The sequence below is a fragment of the Dreissena polymorpha genome, chromosome 13 (assembly GCF_020536995.1).
Source record: "Dreissena polymorpha isolate Duluth1 chromosome 13, UMN_Dpol_1.0, whole genome shotgun sequence".
Taxonomy (NCBI): domain Eukaryota; kingdom Metazoa; phylum Mollusca; class Bivalvia; order Myida; family Dreissenidae; genus Dreissena; species Dreissena polymorpha.
The window spans coordinates 40,804,440-40,829,952 of record NC_068367.1 but is presented as its reverse complement, the minus strand read 5'-3'; the positions used below and the strand labels follow the sequence as shown (position 1 = coordinate 40,829,952).

General features: G+C 33.7%; 2 protein-coding genes and 1 non-coding gene across 4 annotated transcripts in view; all 3 read left to right on the top strand.

Annotated features, from left to right (window-relative positions):
• The window catches only part of LOC127855616 (uncharacterized), a 156,653-nt gene that overhangs the window by 36,550 nt on the left and 94,590 nt on the right, over positions 1 to 25,513 (top strand). The gene's annotated exons all lie outside the window — the stretch shown is intronic.
• LOC127855617 (uncharacterized) overlaps positions 1 to 25,513 on the top strand; it is an 83,787-nt gene that overhangs the window by 27,878 nt on the left and 30,396 nt on the right. The gene's annotated exons all lie outside the window — the stretch shown is intronic.
• Trnam-cau (transfer RNA methionine (anticodon CAU)) lies at positions 25,340 to 25,422 on the top strand. The gene is given in 2 exon segments: positions 25,340 to 25,376; positions 25,387 to 25,422. It is a non-coding gene; the product is annotated as a tRNA-Met (tRNA).

The following is a 25,513-nucleotide window of genomic DNA, read 5'->3' as shown; positions in this document are numbered from 1 at the left end:
AGACTTTTCAAGTTTTACAAATTTTTACATATTTCATTCAAATAGCATTATGCTCTGTTCTTTAGATACCATTCCTCTTAGACATTACAATGGATGCTTTGAGCTATAGTTTCAACTCACAAGTTATTAAATCGCAACAAAATATGGGAAAACATTCAACTTTAATTCAAAAACCAAAATAACATCAACATCAACGTTAAAATATGTTACCTCTACCTGACTGTACTCGACCGTGACGATCTGCGTACAGCAAGCGCTTCTCTCGATACCGTTCTTTTCATTGGCCAAATGCTGACGTCACAAACAATGACTCACTCGCTACGGGTCGGCTCCTGAAAGTTAATCCAGTTGTTAAAACTCAATTTCAAATGTATTCAACGTATGTACTTGAAAATCTCGTTAATCTATTAAATTGTATAATGTAAAAAGGTTTCAAGCAGTAACAGTAACAGATATGATAACGAGATTTAAAACATAAATAAAACTTTAATGTGAATTTTTTGCTGATTTGTTTGTTTATCCTCGCATATTGGGCACACGAACTCCGACTGACGTCTGCCGACACGTACGGTTGTGCAGAAAGCTAGATGTACCCAACCGTCGCATTTATCACACTGTGCCCAGTTGACGATCTTCAAATGTGGATGGAGACTTAAGTCTGGATGTGTAATCTGCTTGCAAAGCAGCACGGTACTGTGTCCTCCAGCTCATGATCATCGGTGGCCGTCTCCATGGCAACATCGGGTCGATTTATTTGAAGACCACTCGTGGATGGTAGTGGACTGCTAGGCGTGATCTTGCTGGTGTCTGAGTGGTCTGAGTCGGACACCCTTTTCTTTAACTGCATTGTAAGCAAGAAGCAGGCTTTCTGGATTGTACTTTCGTTTTCCAGCATTGTACGTTTGGGGGAAGGGCTGAAAGGCAAAATTAATGCTACCTAAATTCTTAAATGTGTTTCATTAGAAGCTCGTATGGCGCATGCTGAATTTTCGATCAATAGATTTGATGTTCGATCCCCTTTAATTGAAGTTATAAATATCTGCTCATAAACTCAACAATCTGGTTCGCTGAATGGCACGGACTCGACAGTTTTTTTTCTAGCACACAATTCAGTTGAAATAATGTGAAACTATTTTACTTAAATTGCCATTCGTGGCTCAGACATAACACAATATGTTTGTCCATTAGATCTGCACTATGTTCCGGTAATACCCGGAAATGATTTGACAACACCTCAAGGAAACGGATTTCAGTGATATTTCAGTGCAACAAATAAAAGGTTTAAATTTAAAAATTGGATTTTAATTAATTTTTATGCACATAAGTGAACATGGTTTAGCGTAGACTTCCTGACATTACCTATACTTTTAAGCGCCTAAAAATACTGCCCTATTTTGTGAGTTACTTCCCTTTTGTGTAAACACACGACAACATAATTCCCAATCGGATTTTAAAGTAAATTTGGTTCAAAGGGTACGAATTTACATATTGTTTGTTATAATTAAGTATAAATATGATTATTTTCAGCATTATACCTGCTAATGACGCATCTTTTCTTCTGTATTTTCTTAGAAAGACGAGGTCCAACAAAAATGGCGTAGTTTTCGGACAATACAAATTTCGCACGTGCTGTTATTTTTGTAAAATATGTGACGTAACGTTATCTCGAGAATAACGGTATCGGACGAAACATAACAGAACAGTATCTTGTAATCAACCGACCAATCTTAATACATGTATTGCATTTGCCCACACGTGAATAATGTATTTATTGAAGGTTCTAGTCCTGTAGTAATGGACTTTTTAATAGGTCTTTGAAATGCATATTCGCGTTTTCTCATCGCGAATTTTTATATATAACTTTTCAGCTAAGTTTTATTTTAAATTTATGAAGTTCTTTCATTGATACGCATACTGGCAGATAATTCAATTTTGTTGGGAAGGTTCATATGTTACTATGTTGAATATTTATATCCGCATTCTGTCAACACGTGGTTTAAACCTCGGCATACAGATGGGGATCAGTTGTAGAACCTCCATCTTGGATTGTCGGAACCAGAACACGTACAAGCACGGATCAGCCGAGGCGTTGCTCAAATGAAAGAGGTTAGCAAAGATCTTCGCTTGAATACGATTTTTTTGTAATAGATATAATGACAAAACAATGACCACTAGCACTATTGACAGTGTTATTGATATAATGTAAGACAAATCTAACACAGTTGATCGCCCAGATCTTCCTAACAGTTCTTAAACTCGGCCTGGTCCGCCGTTTATTTTTCTCATGGTTTTAATAAACAGAACAGAACAGAACAGAACAAATATTTTATTAACTGAAGCATTAAACAGCTCATCGTGATCAATATAAAACATTTATACATGCGCGAAAAAATTCCGTAAAAAAGATAATAATAAATTACTCGTGAGAGTGTTGTGTGTTAATGTACACACTGAATTGAGTATTCATACTCAACTATATATAGACAAACAACAGAGGAAACAGCAAATAAAAAGCACATTTCATGATCATTACATAATACACTGAAAATATCAACAACAATCGGCGTCAACAGATAAAAACACAGTATATTCATTTCATATCAAACGGTGAATAAATAACCATTATAAATGTTGAGTTAAACACAAATAAAATTATTTCTTAATAATAATAAATATTATTATTATTAGTAGTATTATTATTATAATTATTATTATTATTATAAATATGTAAGCTGTGTATGAAACAGCAATCACAATAAACCAAATGGCGCCGGCTTGGTACATCAAGTGCGTAATACAAGAATCCGACCATTCCTAGAAAAAAGGGGTCACAGAAATAACTGTTGTTTTTTTTCTCAGATTTTTTAAGGCGATAAATATAATTATGAACAGAACACAAGTCTAAATTATGTTCCACAGGCAACGATATACAATAAACACAGATTGTGACAACAGGTGGGATAACCTTAATTATATATTTCACATTTTTATGAACCAGTATGTAATTATTAGGAGAAAAAAATATAAAAAATTATTTTGAGGGGAGGGGGGTCGATCCCATGAGTTCAATCAACTACTGAAATAAAACGAACACTTATAGAAGGATGTCATGATAAAGATTGCGAGTAAGAAAGTTTTATTTAACAAATTATCTAAAACAGCTACACGTAGCAAATTAGAAAATGTTCGGTCTAAATTGTACACAGTTTTGTTGTGCGATAAAAATATACATCCAAATTTATATTTAAAACCACGACACAAAAATAAAAATTAATATTCATTTTGTTAATAAAGTTTAATTAAACTACAGTCAAAACTCCATCCGTATCTAAATAGAAATTATTCAACATTATTACATTATTCTACATTCATTAAAAGGGACTTGTTCACATTTTGGTTGAATGACAATTTTCTAAATAATTGTCATATATTCAAATAATATTCGCGAAATATCCCTCTTGACTAAGAGAAATATAAAATAGCGGTTCATTAACAGATTATTATTAATCGAAATCTTTAAAAAGGTTTGTTATTTGGTTCGTTCTTTGGTTCGTTCGTTCGTTCGTGCTATGTGAGTATATATAAACCATGTTATTATGAAAACATCATCATCATCATCATCATCATCATCATCATCATCATCATCATCATCATCATCATCATCATCATCATCATCATCACCGTCATCATAATCATCATCAACAACAACATCATTTTTAATTTTATTTTTTATTGATTTTATTTCTATTTTGATAATTATGTGTACATTATATTAGATGCACATTATGTTAATCTTATGTTATGTTAATTCGACCACGTTTCAATCAAATTAATGTTTAATGAAGTTTTGAAAATCGATTGATATTACCGTCACGTAACAGCAGGAAGGGTGCATTTGGGTACTTTATGACATCTCACACCAACAGTGTAATTGTTGTCGGTGTTTCATGCTACAATTTCCTTTTAATTAGATCCTTAATGTGAAAAAGTCGCTTTTAATAATGGTGATAACTGTTATTTCTATAGTTACACGATACAAGACTGAGAAAACAAATGCCACATCTTATTTGTTTGACCCCTTCCTTGTTAGAATTTTTATTAAAAATATAGTAATTAAATTTAGTCTGATTTAATATGAAATAACATACATTGTTAAAATAGTTGATAATATACCCAAGTACTTGACTCTGTTACATGTGTGCATTCATGTTTTATGAAACTACGATAATGGTAGCAAGAAATAGCTTTTTCAAGATACTCGGCGTATATCCCGATTGTGAAAATAAAGGTTGAAATGAAAGGTTTCTACAAAAATTATAGATTTTTTATCAGGTTCAAGTTGCTAATCAACCACATTAAATGTTTTATGTAGTGTATTACATATTTACGTTTGACATTTTGAAGCCACGCTGGTACAATTTATAAATCAATAAATAGCACATTTCACATTTGCCGTGCTCTTTTATACACTTTTTACCGTATTTGCGGAAAAAAACTCCCGTAGGAAATATCAAGTATAAACGCATACTCAAACTGCGCACTTATGTGCTTACATATAATGTATACTACATTACGTCCTATTATATGCGTCCTCACATGGCATAATATGTATCTAACATACGTCTGTTTTTAGCGATTGAACTATATGGTATTTAAGTATTTCATTAAAACGCATTTGTCTTTCCACACAGTCTAATCACACATTTATGACTCATTGCGTTTTCTAAATGAAAAATATAACCACAATACTTTACTACAGAAAATTTAAGTCATACTAAATTATTAGGGAACAAGCCGATGTGTGATATATATATGAGATAACTTAACACTCAAAAGGAAAAGATATGGATCACCATTGCTAATACACAGTGTAGACTTCCGCTGTTTTATTGTGGTAACATTTTTGTTTAGAAAGCATAGGCAAAAACATATAGAATTCAATTTTGATTCTCGTTTCAAGAGTCTGAAAATAGCGCCGTTAACTTTAAAACTGAAGAGTATAAATGACATTAAAGTCGAAGAGTATTTGTTTTGAAGAGTAAAAAAAGCAACACCTCGAGTTAACTGAGGACGACAAATACAATTAAGTAAATAATAAATCAGTTATTTCGCATCACATGGAAGCAGTCAATTTGTTACTTAAAGGTCAATAGATAATTTCAGACTAAAACCCGTATTTTATAAAGGAATATGATATACTTGCGTCTCTTTCCCCTTAGATGTTTCGCTAGCAATTTTTTTTCACATGTACTATGTTCTGTAATAGAAACCAAATTTACAAATAAATTATTAATTTATTTCATAACGTGCCCTGAAATATGTTCTCGTCTTTGAGGGTTTTAACTTGTATTTTACTGTGAAAAGCACCCATGGTACTTTACCTATGGTATTTCCCAGAAGTCTTTTACATAAGAATAGGTTTTGTATGTACACACATGCACATTGACATACATTATGGCAAATAATTGTATCAATTTAATATTTATTAAGCATCTTATGAATGACCAGAATGGTTTTAGCGCGTTTCTACTAAATATATATGTTAAGTTATTGATGGTATTTCAATTCGGAACGTTTTTTATACTTATCTTTTATTTTGTACTTTTCTTTACACACGTATATTTAAAAAGAAACTAAATATGTTTAATCAATTGAAAAAGAGGTTGAAAGTTCAACACAAAACAAATAAATTAATTAATTAGTTGGATGGATGGATTGATGAATGAATGAATTAAATAATTAATTAATTAAATTGAAGAAAATTAAAAGAACGAACGAACGAACAAACGAAGGAACGAAATCACGAACTAACGAACGAACAAACAAAAAAACAAAACAACCTCAACATTAAAAATAAACGAACTAACAAGCACACGAACAAACAAACAAACCAAAGAACAAACAAAAACACGAACGAACAAACCAATCAACAAACGCACAAATGCAAAAACGCAGGAAGGAACAAACGGACGGATTAACGGATGACTTAATGAATGAATAGCTAAATAAATAAGTAGATAAACAAGTAAATAAAAAGAAAAAAATAATAAATAAAATAAATTAATAAAACATGAATAAATGAGTCAGTATGGTTTGTTACTATTTAGTTTAAAAATATTTATTTCAAACAATGCACATTTGTTTACATAGAATTACAACAATGTTTATAATACGTACATGTTCGAATGGGATAGGAACGAAAGACACGGTCTTATAGAGTTCTTCTCCCTATACAATAATAGTTTCATGTTGTCAAACGAACATAATTGGATGTAAACAATTCAAACAATAATAGCATAATATTAAAAGAAAGAGAAACTCCGTGAATAGAGTTTCATGTGTGAAAACACAAACAACGGATTGACATGTGAACAATGTAGGAGAGAGAGTAGCACAGGTTTGGGAAGAAAAATAGAGGTTTTTAAAGGCTTGTTGAATGAAAGGTGAGAAAAGGGGATTAAGAGGCGTTCTGTAGCAAATTACGAATCAAATCGCTTACTCTTTGTAATAAATTTATGAACTGCAATGGCTATTTTAGTATTAATTAAGTAGTCACGAGTGGTGTCTCCATATAAAATAGTTTCAATGCAGAGGAAGTAATACATGGATATTGAGTGTATAAGTTCACCGCGAATATGTTCATACTGAGCGCATTCAAGAAAATAATGTGACGTCGTTTCGTGAAGTCCGCATATACATAACGGAGAGGAGATAATTTTGCGTCTGAAGAGATGGTCATTTAAGGCGCAACATTTTGTTCTCAGGCGCGCGTGTAACATTTGAGGGCGCCCTTCGCCGTAGGAAAATAATGGATTTGGAATCGGTCGATCTGTGTTAATACGCCTTTTAAAGGAATATATCGATTCAGCGTTTTTTACGTAATCGGAGAGATCATTGCATTCAGATACAGTTGATGGTAAGAACGAATTCGAATACAGTGATGATCGTGCTTGGATTGTTTGGAGATTGAACGCATTTCTTAATAAGCAATTGCTACGCGATCCAACTGTTGCGGGTAAAAGATATTGTAACTAGATTGGTACATTGCTAGAGTGCATTTTATACATTAAGATTAATTTATGTTTGCGTCTTCGTTGACTGATAGTTTCCCATCCTAGCTCATTATACAGATCCTCTCGTGAGACTAAACGCGTGCATTCCGATGCTATTCGCGCTGCTTCTGTTTGGATTTTGTCAAGTTCATCTTTTTCATATTGCGTACAATTATCGAATACAGCGTCTGTGTACTCCAGGATTGGTCTTATAAACGAAACATATATTTTCTCGAGAGTCTTTCGATCAAGCATCATTTTTAATTTAAGCATTATATTAATTCTTGTCCATGTCTTTTCCTTTATGAAAGATATATGCGCATGCCAAGTACAGTTATTTGATATAAAGACACCTAAATGTTTATGTACATCAACAGTGGGTATATTAACGTTCTGCATATTCAACGAGGGATGGGATGATTTATTTATTTTGCAGGATATAAGCATTGATTCGGATGTTGATGGGTTAAAACATACCATCCATTTGTCAGCCCAGCTAGATATTTTATCAATGTCTGACTGCAGTACGGCTGCAGTTTCGTTTGGCGAATTAACTACCATGAATAGACTGGTATCATCAGCGAACAAATGAATGTGTGCTTGTATGTCGGCGATAATATCATTAATATACACTAGAAACATAAGTGACCCTAGAATAGAGCCTTAAGGGACACCGAAGAGAATTTCGATAGGGGTTGAATGCGCTCCCGGTAATATTACTTATTGTTTACGATCAGAAAGATAATTAGACAGAAAATATAATAGATTTACTCGAATCCCTGCTTGTTGTAGTTTGAATAATACACCTTTATGCCATACTTTATCGAAAGCTTTACTTATATAAAAAAAATACAACTCTGACCTCAAGGCCATTGTCTAAGGCTCTGCAAAAAGTATTATAAATATAAGTTAGCTGATTGACAGTCAAGTCGCCTGGCAAAAATCCAGATTGAGTTGGTGCAAAGAATGAATTCGAACGAAGAAAGTTAAATATGTGTTTATGTAATATTCTCTCAAAGACCTTCTCGATAGTGTTAAGAAGTGGTATTGGTCGATAATTAGACGTTAAGGATGGGTCGCCTTTAATGAAAATCAGACACACATTTGCGATTTTCCAACAAGAAGGCATTTTGCAAGAAATAAGAAAAGAGTTTAACAAATCACACAAGGGGTCACTTAATTGATGCACTGCTTCTTTGAGGATACGATTATCTATTTCATCAGGACCGGACGCTTTTCCTATCTTAAAACATTTAATTAAGTCAACGATCTCCTCCTGTGTTACATGGATAGATTGAAGACTGTTAACGTTTGTATGTTGCATAGTTGAAAGTTCGTGGTTGCTTTCATCAATGGAACAGTGGCTAGCAAAGTACTGGTTTAGCATATCAGCTTTGCTAATGTCATCCACTACAAAGATATTAGTTTGGTCATCGTAAAGAGGTGGAATTGTGTTATTTGATTTCGTAGGAATAAATGTTCGAAGAGTTTTCCACCAGTCTTTAGCGCAAAGGTCGGATGACTTTAGTTTCTGTAAAATATTGTTAAAATATTCTAATTTCGATTTGCGTAAAAGTAATACAACCTCATTCCTTACATGACGGAAATTAGACCAGTGTATATCACTATTGGATTGTTTTGCTTTTTGGAATAAGCGTTTCCGTTTTCAAATTTATTTCTTTATGTTATTTATCCATGGAATATCACGAGAACGGATACAAACATTTTTGTTCGGAATACATGTGCTTGAAATGTGTAATACTGTTTTAGTAATATTTTCTGCGTATATATCTATATTTTCGCATTTTAGAAGACCCCAATTAGTATCCGTCATTAATTGTCGTAGTTTTGGAAAATCTCCAATATCGTAACGCCTGATGTGTCGATAAAACGTTTGACATCTGGGTTTTGTAAATTTTAATGTTATAAAAACAGGGCAGTGGTACCGAACAGTTTGATCTAAAAAGGGTTCGCCTGTTCCATAAATTAGTACATTATTCTGATTGCTTACAAAAATTAAGTCAATTATAGACGATGTGTGTTCAGTAAAATGTGTTGGTTCGTCAATAAGTTGCGTTAAGTCATGTTGTTGACATAAATCATTTATTTTCTGTGCCGACGAGTCTTTCAGAGCATTAATGTTAAAATAATCTGTAATAATAATATCATTTATTTGTGTATCTCTGGCTAGCCCTATAGAATCTTCAATGGAAAGCAAATATGACCTATCCGCACTAGGCGGCCTATAAAACACGCCAACAAGAATGGATTTATGTTTTGAGGGAAAAACTCCAATCCATATACATTCTTCATTATTTACTTCAAGATCGTGTCTGCGTTTGAAAACAATACTTTCATTAACATAAATAGCTACGCCACCATGAGAATCTGATGGGCGATCCTTACAAATCGGTTGGTGGAAGCCGTCAAAGAGGAGATCAGTAGATGGAATAGAGCTATATAGCCATGTTTCAGTAAACCCAATTACATCAATGTCGCGTAAACCTGTGTAAAGAAGATCTTCTTTATGCATTAGACTTTGTATATTGTAATCAACAAAACTTATGTGACTTGCAGATGAGGAATAAAGAGTAGAAGAGGAACTGCTTGCATCTGTATCAACAGATTGATCAGACAAAATAGGTCCTGGGTTTGGATTAATATCACCTGTTCGTATTAAGACTATCGAGATCCAACAACAAAGAACGACACACAAGAAACAATGTAGGAGCGTTTTGAGATAAAGAATGTCAGTATGTATGTTTTTTCCTATCAGGACACGTTTGCATGGGCGTTCAATTATCAGAGATATGTTTGTACACATGCGTACATTAATTTGTAGTGAAAAAAGGCTTGTTACATTAAGCCATAATTGGCATGAGTATAACAAGTGTATGAATAGTGAGAAAATAGCTGGTGATCTATATGCAACCATGACAGCGTTTACTGGTCTCTGTTTAATGTACGACATGATAATATGTTCCAATAAATACGAGATAAGCCAGAAACGCTGACATAATACGTTGGTTGCATTTGACAGAAATACAACAATGCGACAGGGTTAAAGAAAAGATTTGAAAAAGCCTTTTGCTACAGAACTGCTGCGAATAGGAGCTTGAGGTATGAGAGAGATAAGAAGATGGGAAAGGAAGGAAGAAAACGATAGAGGATGGTGGTAAGTTTGGTATCATTTTCATGATATTTGAAGCTGTGTTGGGTGTATAAATATGCAAATGAATAGTCACCAAGGATTGACAATAAAAATGGGAACCATAACAATTATAAATAATACACGTGAACATAACAAGAATAAGTGTCTGCAAATTACTATAGTAAGGTCAACATAACGATGATAGTTTACAAAAAGATACACTTGCAGATATAATAATGTGAAAGCATTACGCACAATGCAGCAATATAATGTTACAATAAAAAATGCGATATAAAATTGTATACTGGGTTACAGTAAGTGTTTGCAAATGACTATAGTAAGCGTAGCGTCAACATTACGATGATAGTTTTCGATAAGGTACACTTACAAATATAATAATGTGAAAGCATTACGCATAATGCAGCAATATTGTGATACAATAAAATAATGCAATATATACAGTGTTACAGTAAGTGTTTGCAAATGACTATAGTAAGCGTCAACATGACGGTGATAGTTTACGAAAAGGTACACTTACACATGTAATAATGTGAAGGCATTACGCAGAATGCAGCGATATATTGATACAATAAAATAATTCAATATAAGATTGCATACAGTGTTACAGTGATAATAATGACATCAGCGAAAACAAAACACAACGCAAATTATATTTTGGTATTTACAAATATTGAGCATTGAATTCTATATTTTCATTCTGGTGAATTATTATCCTTTTATCGAATTTTGTTTTAATTGTTACTACTTGTGGTATTGCATACTTAAATATAATTTATTTATAAACAAATCCCTAGTGTTGTGGAAATTATGAATCTATTGTTCTTTTCACAGGTATGACAAAAAAAGCACGTGGTAACAAGATTCACTTCAGTACGTGTTATATTTAATCTAAAAATGTTCCAAATTCATTGAATAAAATAAATATTTATAACCAATATTTCAATACTGTATTGAGTTCAAGACCTAAATAGTTGTTTTTCTTTCATTCTTTTTAATAAGTAATCGAGAAGATCGTGAATCCGTAGCTTAATACGTTTTCTTCTTTTATCTATCTGTTTATTTATAGATGTTTGAGCCAGACTATCTATTAAAGAGGCTCACCCAAAACCAATCAGTATGATTGTAATACCATTGCCTGTTCTAACAGCGTAACGCCGTTAACCTATGGCCTTTTGGACCGTATAACCTGAGTCATTTCGGATGACAATGAAGTTCATTTCGTGGAATGTTATTTTGAGCGTATCTGCCTGTATGCATTCTCAACGGGTGTGCAGAGACTCTTAAAATTACAAACAAATAAGCACAGTCGTCTAGGAAGTACATGTAAATCTAAATATTCTTCGTAGTTCAAAGAGGTTTTGAAAAGTTTATACATATCTTATACTGTATTATTATTCATATAAACATGCCATTCTTGTTTTAAGTTTTCAACAAATCTACATTTATACTTGCTAATAAAACCATTAATTTGCACAACGTTTGGATTTCCAATACATAACCAAATCCAAATTTATTTAGGATTTGCTTGACATTTGAACCCCGATTTGTATAACTTTAATTACAATCGGTGAAATCTTGTTTATAAACTATTTTCATTATGATAGTTTTATTGAAAATAGTTTTGAACCAATATATACGAATTTTCACAAACCTGTTTATATACAATGGATATCTATCTTAGTCACCATAAAAAGTAACATAACAGGTATTTATCTTAACCTGTAGCAATCGTTTGCAAACTTTAAATGAATGCGCTCAATATCATCTGACTTTGTGAAACCAGATACTTCGGAAGCATAAATTAATATAGAACATACACAAGAGTCAAACAATTCACACAACATTTTTGGTTTAATGTCAAATCATTTCATTTAAACAATAATGTACTCATTGCCTCAATGGCTTTACCGACCACATGTTCCTGGTTTAATAAAAAATTTGCCGAATATTTCAACACCGTTCCTAAATAGGTAAAGTTATCAACCACTTCAATGACATTACCATTGAATGCCAAATTATTATTTTATTTTAATCCACCCCTCTTCTAAAACGCCATTTTTTTCGTCGTGTTAACATTAAGTCACCAAAGAATTGCGATATAAATATAAATTATCTTAATGTGCTTGTATTTCAGCGTGTGACTTGCCTAAAATAACCATGTCATCAGCAAATAATAATACAATCAACACAATATCATCTATATTCAAAACAGAGTTAATGTTATCTGGTAGCTTAAGTTCAAGGTCTTCAACAAATAAAGAAAACACAATCGGCAACATTACCTGCCCTTGCCTCTATCCAACCGCATAACACGTGACTTAATATTTGCATACATATCCTCCACTATTCTAAGCAATTTGCCTTGAATGCCGGATTTAAAATTTTTCACCCATAATGCATTGCGGTATAAACTATTTATAAAATGTAACATATCAACGTATGTTACATATAAACGTTTATTGTTATTTAAATAATTGTACACAATAGACATTGATACAAAAACAGCATCATCAATATTTCTAAATCCGAATTGCGCATCCAAAATAATAGTTCCAATGCTCTTGTTGAAAATCGTAGTAGAAAAGCATATAACTTAAGTGGTCCCTTTTTAGTTCTTAACATCATTAACAGCACCGTTTATGCAAAGGAATTATGACCCCTTATGTCCATTAATCGACAAAAATGCCCGATATAAAAATACCGTCAAACAAGTCCCACAAAGATAAATTACCGATGCATTCAATTAATTGTTCGTTCAAAATGCAAACACTACCAAGCGATTTATTTCATTTTATGTGTTTTATTGCATTGTTAACTTCTTCAACAGATAAAGGTATGTCCAGTTCAGGAAATGCAGATTTATCTAATTTAAAATCATTATTTACACATAAATCTTCTACTTCAGAATTACAAAAATCTGGCACACTGTTACTTATTACTTCACTTTCCTGATTTACATTTTAATTGTAATCTAGTTTTTATGTACGTCTATGTTCTATCAATACGCGAATGACAATGGCGGAACAGAAAACTGTTGAACTTTTTATATTACAATATCTCATTATTTACGACTTTTAGATGTTTATACACATTTCGTTGTTGTAACATTACAAAACAGAACATTAATATTACATTAGCTCACACATGGATAATTTCTTGCCTCGAATGTTTAATTCATGTTGTAATGGCCTTTTGTAATAAGTCAATGAAATTTATATTCGCTTCTTGCCATTGTAGATTGAGGATAACAAAAACATGCGTTTACTTATCGGGAATTGATTTATATTACTTTACAGCTAAGTTTTTTAAATATATGTAATTATTTCGTCATATACATCATCGATTCACATACTGGCAGATGATTTAATTTTGTTGAGCAGGTTTATATGTTACTATATTAAATATTTCTATCCGCATTCTTTCAATTCTTTCAACGCGTGGTTTCAACCTCGGCAAACTTATAGAGATCAGTTTTAGAACCTCCATCTTGCATTGTCGGAACCAGAACAGTTACAAGCACGGATCAGCCGAGGCGTTGCTCAAATGAAACAAGTTTACAATGATTTTTGCTTGAATATGATCGTTTGTAATAGATCTGATCACAAAAACAATGACCACCAGCATTATTGACAATGTAATTGATGTTATGTAAGACCAAACTAACGCAGTTGATCGCCCAGATCTTCCTAACAGTTCTTGAACTCGGCCTTGTCCACCGTTAATTGTTCTTATTGTTTTAATTCTGAATATTATAAAAAGCTGTGTATGAAACACCAATCACAATAAACCAAATGGCGCCGGCTTGGTACATCAAGTGCGTAATACAAGAATCCGACCATTCGTAGGAAAAGGGGTCACAGAAATAACTGTTGATTGTAGAAATATACGAAGCGAACATGATCCAAATGAAGAGAGATACATTTCTTGCCCTGATGTATGTAATATAGCGGATGTAGATCCTATTGTCGGCAGACAGAATAAGGCGGTCTAGACTCATTAGGGCCATTTGACCGGAATTAATATTCCAGTTGCCGCCTGAAATAAGCTTCTGAATGTAGCATTGTATAAACGTTGTTCAATCATGAAACACAGCGATGTCAGCACATGACAAAATATTAAAAAACGCGAATAAAACCTGCACAATCTCGGGGTGCGCTTTGCTCGGTGAACGGCGTAGAACGCTACCGTGTTAATAAAGAGCGGCACTGCCTTTGCTATTGCAAACGGAAGATCACTAAGAAACCTGATGCACGAAGAACTGACGCTCGTTAAAGTCAAGACAGTTTCAGCTGTATTAACTGTTTCATTATGTTGAAGCATTGTTGGCATTTTTGAATAGCATCATTCGAAACAAAATATAAACATATCTTTGACGTTAGACAAAATAGTCTTCTAGAAGACAAACATCCATTTCAAGCATTTTGGAAACTGTATTTTTTGTTCCAGAGAATTAAAATAATAACACTGTGATAATTTTCAATACCAGTCATCCATATTATTCCATACAATATCTGGTTTAAAGAGCGTGCACTAAACCACTCATCTACAGTTTTTAATCTTTTAAATAGCACACGTGTTGTACAAAAACCTTCATTTAATATCTAAAGCTAGATCCACAGAAATAAAAAAGGATTGTTAAGCAACGTATTGCGAAATCAATTTGTTCATCGTCTGATATCGCGGTCTATTGTTTAGTCGCGCTGCTCAGATTTGTTTAGGCCTTAATTATACTTGTGAACAACAAGTCGTTATGATGTTTCACAGGTTACGTTTTACAATGAACATAGATAATAATAGGCTGATGACGTGGATGGAAAATGGTTATCTGGCAAGGCGGAGAAATTTATCGGCTGAGCCGAAGGCGAACCCGATAAGATCCTCCGACGAGCCAGATAACCATTCTCCATCCACGTCACCAACCTGTTATTTTATTTATCATGAAATTCCACCAAGTCCAACACATTTTATTTTTATTTTATGCCTTTTCACCGTTCATTTAAATTGTAAAATAATTTAACCGGAGAATTTCGCTGGTATAATGACGTCATTTCGTCAAAAAAAGACGTCATTTCACAGTGAAACAGGGCGACTGACGGATATTCGAGGTCACGTGGTCAACTAGCCTAATAACTTTTGGGTTATTAGGTTACCTGGTTATCAGGCTGATGTCAACTGGCTATGCACATGTACAGCAGACGATGTGTATAGTGGTTACAGCGATCATAGTGCTTAAGCGCTTGATAAACAGTCGGTTACACATAGTACAATTTAACACATTGTTTTGCTTTTTTGAATGTTTTATTTACAAACTATCGGTCAACAAAAAACAAATCCACACAAAACAAAACAATATTTACATGTTTAAACAAGAAGTACTTTACATGTATTTTATATTTTATTAATAGAAAGTAGTCCGTAATCGGAGCGGGACTGACGGATATTCGAGGTCACGTGGTCAACAAGGCTTATATTTTTTGGGTTATAAGATTACCTGGTTATCAGGCTGATTTAAAGGCAGGATAAAAAGATTTATTGTAACAACAAGAAGGCTTACCTTAATAATTCACTGAAATAATACGAACATTTTTAGAAGGACGGCATGATAAAGTTAACGAAAAAGAAGTTTTTATTTAAGAAATTACATAAACCGGTTGGACGTAGCAAATTAGAAACAGTTCGCTACGTCCACAGGAGGGAAGCCCATAGTATTATTAATTTATATATATATATATATGGTTACATGGTTTACAGTAAAGATGTTGCACTCCTTGTTTCTATATATATATATATATATATATATATATATATATATATATATATATATATAATACTATGGGCTTCATTCCTGTGGGTACGTCTACACAATTTTGTTGTGACATGAAAATAATGAATGACAATTTATAGGACAACAACATAAAAATGGAAAACCATTATGGTAAATAAATTTTAATTAAAAATGCATTAAAACTGAATCCGTTTTCGAACCACTTAAGTTATCTAAATTAAAATCAGTCAACATTATTACTTTCTTCTACATTCATTTAAAGCATAGCGATTATGCTTCTTCCGACAAATAGTAAGGCTGCGTGGCGAAATGGTAGCGAATTGTCTTTTGCCAACAGTTGATTCAGATTCGAATTCCTGGCCTGACAACACTTTTATTCAAGTTTTTATAGATATTACAATGAATTAAGGCTATTTAAAACGTTATAGATTTGTCAGTAAACATATTAAATATGACATTTATGCGGCATGGTGACGGGCCAATGTCAGAATTGAAGGTCAAAAGTGATGAATTTTCGGATTCGCTCTGTTTCCTTAACATGAATGGGATGATGTTATATTAATTCGCAGTATTACGAAAGACGCAACACGAGGTAATTGATGAATCAGTTATACGATATAGTTAACATCGCCCATCATTCGACAATGTCCGAAAGGGAAACACAACGTCATAGATGAATCAGTTCATTCCGTAAAGTTTGCATAACAGCAATATATCAGGTAATATCAAACTGAGAAGAAACAGTGCATCAGTGGAAGGCTCTGTTAAATTAATTAAATTTCACAGGTTGGAATCGGGTCTGATATTCTTTTTAAGATGTCTTTTTCATTATTATCGAATGTATATTTTAATTACATTCATTCTCCACTTTGCGTTATGTATTACTTAATTGCGCGCAGGATTGGTACTTCATGTTGCGTTGCTTATCAGTATGTTACTATCAGGATGGGTACTTCATTTAGCGTTGCTAATAACTATGTTGCGGTCAGGATGGGTACCTACCTTTGCGTTGCTAATTACTATGTTGCGATCAGGATGAGTACTTAGGATTGCGTTGCTAATGACTATGCTGCGATCAGGATGAGTACTTCGTATTGCGTTGCTTATTACTATGTTGCGATCAGGATGAGTACTTAGGATTGCGTTGCTAATTACTATGCTGCGATCAGGATGAGTACTTCGTATTGCGTTGCTAATGACTATGCTGCGATAAGGATGGGTACTTCGTATTGCGTTGTTAATTACTATGTTGCGATCAATATGGGTACTTCGTTTTGCGTTGCTAATTACTATGTTGCGATCAGGATTTGTACTTCATTTAGCGTTGCTAATTACTATGCTGCAATCAGGGTGGGTACTTCGTATTGCGTTGCTAATTACTATGTTGCGATCAGGATTGGTACTTAATTTAGCGTTGCTAATTACTATGCTGCGATCAGGATGAGTACTTCGTATTGCGTTGCTAATTACTATGCTGCGATCAAGATGGGTACTTCGTATTGCGTTGCTAATTACTATGTTGCGATCAGGATTTGCACTTCATTGAGCGTTGCTAATTACTATGCTGCGATCAAGATGGGTACTTCATGTTGCGTTGCTTATTACTATGCTGCGATTAGGATTGGAACTTCATTTAGCGTTGCTTATTACTATATTGCGATCAGGATGGGTACTTCATTTGGCGTTGCTAATTACTATGCTGCGATCAGTATAGGTACTTCGTATTACATTTCTAATCACTATGTTGCGATCACGATTGGTACTTCATTTAGCGTTGCTTATTACTATGTTGCGATCAGGATGGGTACTTCGTTTTGCGTTGCTAATTACTATGCTGCGATCAGTATGGGTACTTTGTTTTGTGTTTCTAATTACTATGTTGCGATCAGGATGGGTACTTCGTTTTGCGTTGTTTTTAATATGTTGATCTTACGATCGGATCCTCGTTTTGCGTAGTTAATGCCAATGTTGCGTTCATGATTTGGATTTTATTTTGAATTGTTTTTATCCGAACTTCGTTTTAAAAAAACATTGAATTAAATTGCGAATAGGAAAATTGTTAATTTAACGCTATCCCTTCTCATGTCGCGCTTAGGATAGGAACTTCATTTTTCATCGTTAATAACTACGTTGCGATTTGGATTGGAGCTTGATTTTGCTGTGTTAATTACTATTTTGCGATAAGGACATTCATTATAAAAAGTTATATTAAATACATTATGACATCATGTGATATTCTATATTTAAACAGGTTTTGTTTATTGTACATGCTGACATAGATATTGCATTAACATTAAGTACAAGATAAGTATTGATGCAAAGCATTAAAGGGCGTCGGGAATTTCAGTGTAAAAGGCACTCAATGAAGTTACATAGAACATATTTTTTCTACTGTACATATTAATATATTGGCCGATTATTTTAAACAAAATAGAAAAAGATACTGGTATAACCATTATCTATGATTGTGTGTAATAACCCCCAAATAACCATTATCTATGATGTTGTGTTATACCCCCCAAATAACCATTATCTATGATTTTGTGTTGTAACCCCCAAATATTTCATAGTTCATTTTATTTACATTGGTTTCCTTTTTTTTACTGGCGTCCGTGTGCAGTTTTCATTAATGGAACAGAACTGTGTAGGTTTTAAAAAATCTGCTTCATCTTGTAAGCGTAATTTCATATTTTTTCTCAACTTCAAGGGGAGATGATTCTGAACTTATTCTTACGTTGCTCATTTACGATAGGGGTTGAGTACTCATTAATATCAAAACACTGTACACTGTAAAAGTTTTAATGTGTTTACGACCCCCCCCCCACCCTCTCACACATATATTTCATGGGCATAATAAAAACAAAAAATGGTTACAATAAAACAGCATATTTATTTAAAACTAAAATGTCTACATCAAAACAAAAAGTTAACATTGAACATAAATAAAATAATTTGATTCTACTGGGGCTCGAACCTTGGGCCTCTCACATGTGAAGCGAGCGTGTAACCACTACACTACGGAACCGCTTGAAAAATCACATTCTAACTAAGATATTAATAAGCTATTAATAGTCGGTTTAAATGTAACCCCGGAAGTTTTACGCTGGATAGTGAGCGGGGTTAAAGGTCCATACCAAAGGGTCCATATCACTGGCAAGATACGGTCAGGCCTGCGGTCTTCTATATGTGGTTCTTAAAAATACCTGTAGGAGGACTTGATAGTAATGAGACTGGGGTACTGTGATGGTGCTCCTCATTGATAAGCGGCTGCTTCCTTTATCAAGACTCATTATTACAATTGATAATACGTGTCGCGCTTCGCGCTCTATAGCGCCTTTATTAGTAACTAGGTGGTTGCTAGGATAGTGGAACAAAGAAGGTTTTAATGTGTTTACGAACCCACCCCCCACCCTCTCACACATATATTTCATGGGCATAATAAAAACAAAAAATGGTTACAATAAAACAGCATATTTATTTAAACAAAATGTCTACATCAAAACAAACCGTTAACATAGAACACAAATAAAATCATTTGATTCTACTGGGGCTCGAACCTTGGACCTCTCAGATGTGAAACGAGCGTGTAACCACTACACTACGGAACCGCTTGAAAAAATCACCTTCTAACTAAGATATTAAGGTAGTGGGAGGCTAATGGGTACTTTTCCAGAAAAACTCTTCGTTATTATTTCCACACAAAAAATTGTATATCACAACTAATTGCAAAATTTTACAATTTTTTACCAGCCGGTTAACTTTTTATACTTGGTTGAATACACCTACCCCTTGACTCGGTTGGGCGTTTTCTATGGATTTACCCTATATCCAAAATATATAGTTTTTTGTAAGGGATATACATATATTTTGACATTTAACTTAATAAACGTACTCGACTGGATTTTGTAAGTGGATACAGAATTAAAAAGGTGTCATTGAAAGAGAATTGTGCCTTTGATGTCCAATAATATATGCACTTATCTGGATAAAATGGCAAAAACGACAACAAATGGTTCAGTGACAAGACACTTTAATTACGTTTTATGTCACTTGTAGTGTGATGAAATGCATATTGTGTACATATTTATTTAACACAACATATTTTATTCACACTGACTGAATTTCATGAAGTTTTACTGTTCCTATCTCAAGAAATTTTACTTTGAGTATGCCTACCCCAATTCATTTTCACGCAATGAATTTAAGTTTAAATGTGTATATCACTTCTTTTTGGGGGTTTTCTAGTTTCTTATTAAAAGCTACAGTATAAACCATGACATGTGAAGAAATTAAGCTAACTTTGAATTAATATTGATATAATAATACATTAACAAGAGCAACGCATAACGGGTGCCACGCTCGGCTGCGAAAGCTTGTCAGAATTATTATTTATTTTTTTAGAGGTCACAGTGACATTGACTTTTGACCTAGTGACCCTAAATGGGTGTGGCGTGTAGAACTCAGAAAGGTGCATCTACATATGAAGTTTCAAAGTTGTAGGTGGAAGTACTGTGATGTTAGAGGCAAAGTTTAAGTTTTATATTAGAGGTCACAGTGACCTTGACCTTTGACCTAGTGACCAAAAAATGAGTCTGGTGTGTAGAACTCATCAAGGTGCATGTACATATGAAGTTTCAAAGTTGTAGGTGGAAGCACTATGATGTAAGAGGCAAAGTTAAAGTTTTATATTAGAGGTCACAGTGACCTTGACCTTCGACCTTGTGACCAAAAAAATGGTGTGGCGTGTAAAACTTATCAAGGTGCGTGTACATATGAAGTTTCAAAGTTGTTGTTGGAAGCACTGTGATGTTAGACGCAAAGTTAAAGTTTTATATTAGAGGTCACAGTGACCTTGACCTTTGACCTAGTGACCCAAAAATGGACGTGGCATGTAGAACTCATCAAGGTGCATGTTCATATGAAGTTTCAAAGTTGCAGGTGGAAGCACTATGATGTTAGAGGCAAAGTTAAAGTTTTATATTAGAGGTCACAGTGACCTTGACCTTTGACCTAGTGACCCAAAAATGGGTGTGGCGTGTAGAACTCATCAAGGTGCATGTACATATGCAGTTTCAAAGTTGTAGGTGGAAGCACTTTAATTTTAGAGCCAATGTAAAGGTTTTAGCACGACGGCGGACGTCGGACGACGAAGAGGCTATGACAATACCTCGGAGTTTTCTCCGAAAACAGCCGGGCTTATAATACAATCTTAAGGTCACCTAAAGTCAAAAGGCAACATATGAATACAGGCGCAGTTCACCACAAAATATCAAAGTTGTCCCAATATTACGTAGCATAAAGATGTATAAGATATCATGTTTCTTTACACATGTAGCACAATAATATACAACTTATATTTTAATAAAAACAGCCAGATTAATGACAACTAGATGTACATAATTAAGTATCAGTATAAAGCCATTGCGTGATTTTGACTGGCCGCGTGTCATTTGAAAGCCATATTATCTTGTTCCGTCACTTTTCGTCACTGAAAAACTGACCGATGTTAGGGACCACTTCAGATAAAATATTTTTTTGCGTTAGTGACTTTTTGTAGTCCCTCATTGTTTTTAGCAATGAAAGTATCCTCTCCGGAACTAGAAAATATGGCTTTTAAATGACACAATGACAGTCCATATCCCGCAATGTTTTCAGCTGTTGGTCGCTTTAGAGTTCCTCTATGCAACAGCAAGTCTAACAATCTAATGTTCTATGCCTTTAAGGCTTTTCATGACTTAAACAAACTGAATTATGGATTGCAGTAACAGTAAAGATGTGGGCCATATTGTCAGTAATTTTACTTTTTTATTAAGCAAAGGTCCCAGTGCTTCAACATCATCAGGAGCACTGTGGGCGTTGCAGGTTGCCTGGAGAACACGTTCACTAAATCTTCCTGTTTGTGTGACTGTCCAGGATTCAATTTTTGAAAACCGGCAAAGAGTCCACAAAACTGCTTACACAATTACAAAACGTTTCATAACAGTGTGGGTTCAGCAATGCACTAACCAAAACCGGAAAATCAAACCTGCGCCCATTAGGTGCAACAAAAATTGCTCTGGGAAACTTTGCAAGCCACATCATACAATCATGTAGAGAGGTTTTAATTGATACACTAGCAACACTTCCACCATTTACACGCATTATGCCATGATCATCAACAGAGATGCCAATCACTTTCTGAGCTTCCGAGGAAATTGGCACTGTTGTCTTCACATATGTCGAGAACTTAAAACCCGTCTTCAAATGCACAGCAGGAATCTGAGTAATATCAGGAATAACTGTACGTCGAACTGAAATACAAAATTAAATTCACACAATGCTTATTTCATGAATTTTATAATTCCCCTTTAAATTTTATTCTGACGCCTTATATGATCGTTGGTTATGAGAAAAATCAATTTTCAGCACAACAAGAACATTACATATTGACCAGTCGTTGAACTCAAATTATCGCTTGTGAAAAGAATTCACCATTTATATGATGAGCTCAGAATTTTAATATACCTATGCTCCTTCATAAGATTTATTACTATAAAAGTAATGAATTTGTTTTTTAATGTAATATTTGGAATAGCTTTTAATATTTATAATAACAATCACAAATATTTTTAATAATGTGCCTGCCCTGGGGTTCTCACCAAAAATCTTTAAAAAAAATGTAATTTTACCAAACTATGAACACAGTGCCTTTCATAAAACAATTATTATTAATTATGTTTCATGTTCATCTGGAATAGAAAATAAGAAGACAGTTGATGAGGAAAAATACTACAATTTAGCACCAGAATAGTCAATAACATTGTATTAAAAGTTAGTTTTTACACTTACTCCATTTCTTTCTCATAAGCATCAATGGCAGCCTTGTTAGACGAAGCAGTTGAGATTTCCTTGATGGCCTCCCCAGCACGAGCCTCCATCTTCTTAAGATTTCTATTTGCAATAAGCGTTATGTTTAGATTGGTTAGGAAGTTATTTACCTTCACCAGCCTGTCCAAACTGACTTTCATTGCTGAAAAGAGAATTGAAAATAATAAGAACATGAAAACGAAATAAGGCCGTTGTTACTTAATAAAGACGTCACAATGTATTTTCATAGAATCCATTCGTATCATCATTACATAATTAAATAACATGAATGAGCAATCAATTGGATTAAACAACACAAATGCAAAACTAAATTTGAAAACTGAATATGATGGACACCGGAATGTTCCTTATATATTACAAGATAAACAAATATTCACTGGGAATGACACTTGGAATTTTAAGGGGTCTGAAAATGTGTAAGAAGTCCAAAGATCAATGGCAATTGTACAATATTAAACATTGATTGAAATTGCAGGTTGAAAAATGAAGACATGCATACCTGTTCCAAGCTTGGTATTTACGTCAAAGCATGGCATTCCCCTGACTTTGAGATACTGTTGCTTTCCATAAGCATTACGGTTGACTTCTCTACAGTCAGGGTTTTCACAAACAACGTACAAATAACCACTGAGGCCATTTTGTAGTTCGCCAACAATGTTATATATTGTCAAAGGAATGGGACACAGATTACAAAACTGACCATACTGTAATTTGTTTAGCAAAACCTCCAGCTCAACGAGTAAATCAATCTTCTTCATTTTCTTCCATCCCCCACCCACTTCTGCTTACTCTTTTTACGCCATTTAGCAAATGCGAAAAGCTTTTACGTGAGTCATTTTCACACAAATCGCCATCGCAGAGCTCGGTAAATGAATAACTGTTATCGAACACAACGTTGTCGATCGGTGTTTGCTTCTTTTTCGATTTTGCAAATCGCTCGCTATCATTTCGCACTTTCATTTTGCTAAGAAAATGTCAACAACCGTGACGTCATGAACACAAATATTATATGAAATGAATTAATTTAACTTATATTTGTATTGTATAGTTATTAAATCTTAAAGAGATAAGAAAATTTAACTCTTAAATAAAAATATAAAAGTTTATTTCGTGTATTTAGTATTATTTCCGGACTATACCGTAGATATCGCTTATAGCCGAAACGCTTTCCGAATACGGCGATTTCGACCGACTATTCCCGATCTCACTAGGCACCTACTGCCTTAATAAGTGACTGTTGTGTAACGGTTATCAATAAAGCAATAAACCGTGTAATCGCTGTCGTCTTGTAAAATTGAAGAATATACGCGCTAACCAAAACTCGAACAGCAAAAGTCTGCGCTATTGTTAGAAAAAGCACAAAATAAATATATTTTGATTATGTTTTGTTTTGATACAAAACCAGAAAGTTTCGCGTATTTGCCTAGTCCCTGTGATCTTTCCCTGTGATAAGTTATTAATTCAAACAATTAGCTTTGCATTATTGGCAATACATGTTGTAGGAAATGTAATAGGAACAAATCAGTACTTATTTACACTAATTTACACAAAAAATCACCACTATGCAAGATATTCTTAAAACAAAAATATATACATTGATCCGTATAATAACTTCTCCGCCCATAAGCGAAAAAAATGGATTAATATGTGATTGTGATTCAAACGTATAGTATGTGCTCCTTCAAAAATATAATTATTGTTAAATTTTGAAATTATTGTTTTTTGTTACATTTTACTGATTATAGACTATATGCTGATACATATTATACATATACACTAAGCATAATTGGAATTCGTTATTGTGCCGTTACTTAAATAATATGTGGTTTGGATTCGCATTGTTTTATTTTATGCTCCTCCAAATTACAATTACTGTTTTACTTTACTGATTATAAATGCATTCATGTATTATAAAGGTTCCATATTATGTAGCTAGATACACTGTTAACATGCGATTTAAAACTTGTTTTGTTTAATTATCTGTAAGTTCATCAATTACTATTTTATTACATTTCTGCTAAATCAACTTACTTTATTCATGTATGTTGTACTATCATTTTGTTTAATACTAGAAACTGTACAGTTTATGTGTAATAAAAGTATGCTCTGTTCTGTTAACGCCATGGGCAATATGGGGAGTAACCGCTGTGATATGTTAAATTTGGTATTTTTAACAGTAGCTTCCCTTTGACATCATTAAACGATCATCCTTCTTTGAACACACCTGTGTCTGGTAAACAGGTTTATACATGAACTGTTATTATCACAACGAGTACTGAAACAATGTTCTTACTTTAAATACTTAGTTTATCGTAGTTTTAGCCCATGGTATAAATCGTTTCATAGCTTTATTTTCCAAACGATTATAATTAGAGTGTTAAACGCAGAGCAATATATGTATGTTACGGCCGATTAAGCAATATTATACAATTTTTAAACTTAACGGTTCAAGTAACATAAGATGCCTAGGTAGCGCAGTAGGTAGCGCGTCAGTCTCATAATCACGTGCAATCTGAAGGTCGTGAGTTCGATCCTCACCCTGGGCAATTTTTTACCAGTCCATGTACAATTCACACTATATGTTCAATCTTTCAAAACTTCATATATACGAAAAGTTTAATAGAGCATAATAAACGA